The following is a 1924-nucleotide window of genomic DNA, read 5'->3' on the forward strand; positions in this document are numbered from 1 at the left end:
TTACCCATGACAGGCAGCAACACTGCCTCAGATACAACCGCCATTCACCACAATTATCTAACAGAGTCTGCAAGGCAAAAGAAGGCTCAAACCACCTTTCTTCTGGAATACTGTTCCCAAAGGCAACAGTTCAAAGCAAACCTCTATTGACTGGAACATTGATATCTACAGAGTTCTCTGGCCAGAAGATTCCACTCCTCCTGTAGTGATATGGGAAACTAACACGTAATTACGTACACTCCAGCCACCAGGAGTCAAGTTCAGCAACATGGTCTATACGTGGAAGCCTTATATACCCACACTGGGGGGACGAGCACCACGTACACAGCCCCCCGGACCGTCAAAAGACGTGCTTCCTGCTTAGCAAGGATCCCCCCATTCACCTCCTCCCAGTAAGGAAAAGAAAAGAAATTTTTTTCACTAAAACTCAATGTAACAAAAAGGGACAAAATATAAGACAGTATCAAAGTTAAATAGATTAGATGCACTGTAGTCAACCCTTGGTGGACTGGAGGACTGGTTCCAGGACCCCCGTGGATACCCAAACCCGCCGATGCTCAAGTACCTTAAATGAAATGGCGTATTTGCATATAACCTACGGATATCCTCCTGTACAGTTTAAATCATCTCCATGTTACTTATAATACCTAATACAATGTGAATGCTATGTAAATGGTTGTACACAATATAAACACCATGTACAGGCAGACCTTGGAGATGCTGCCGGCTCGGTTCCAGACCACTGCAATAAAGCAAGTATCACAATAAATCAAGTCACACACATTTGTTGGTTTCCAAGTGCATACAGAAGTTACGTTTACGGTAGTGCATTAAGTGTGTAACAGCCTTATGTCTAAAAAATGCACATACCTTAATCAAAAAATACTTTATTGCTAAAAAATGCTAACCATCATCAGAACCTTCAGGGAGTCGTATAATCTTTTTGCAACGGTAAAACCTCAAAGATCACTGATCACCATAATAAACGTTAGTAAAGAAAAAGTTTAAAATATTGTGAGAATTATCAAAATGTGACGCAGAGACATGAAGTGTGCAGATGCTGCTGAAAAAATGGTGCTGAGAGACTTGCTTCAAGAAGGGCTGCAACCGACCTCCAATACGTAAAACACGCAGTATCTGCCTGTGAGGTGCACGGCAAACCCGAGTTTTGCTTTTTGGAACTTTCTGGAACTTTTTTCTGAACATTTTCGATGTGAGGTTGGTTGAATCCGCAGATGCAGAAATCCGTAAACACAGAGGGCTGACTGTACAGGGCACTAGCCCCTAGACATATTTACGAATGTGACATAAACAATGACACACTCCTTGCTAGAAGGGCTCACAACTCATTCACAGCAACACAAAAGTCTAACATATTTTCTATCTTTAGGTATCTTTACTGATTTCTTGCTTCTACATACCTTTTGTTTTTGTTTTATGCATTTTAGAGCAGAGGGCAGGGGGTTTGGAGGAGATAAGAGAGAAAAAATTTGAGGCGAGAAAAGGAGATTTAGAGAAAGAGTACGGTAGGAAAGCAGCAGATAAGCCAGCACTGGAGACTGGAGGATTATGGGAGGGAGGAGGCCTGGGACCTACTGGGTGGTGGAGATGACCTGTCAGATCAGATGGCCACACCTGAGACAGGAGCAGGGCACGATGGAGAGAGGGAAGAGAGCCTTCCCGGACATCTCCAATCTGGTCCATAGAGACGCATCGCCCTTCAGCCCTGGGGAAGGCACATGGCATCCGTGCCTCAAACTGTTCTCTGAGCATTAAAACATGTGCAAGTGTGCTTCACAGACAACACAGAAATGACATGCCCCAGAATATGGAATCCAAAACCTCAGAGACAAAATAAAAACTCATAAAGATGTAAGAGCACTTTAAAACGGTCATGATCTTTAGAATAAAGAAACCATTTTCT

Source organism: Delphinus delphis, chromosome 21, assembly GCF_949987515.2.
Source record: "Delphinus delphis chromosome 21, mDelDel1.2, whole genome shotgun sequence".
NCBI classification, from domain to species: Eukaryota; Metazoa; Chordata; class Mammalia; order Artiodactyla; family Delphinidae; genus Delphinus; species Delphinus delphis.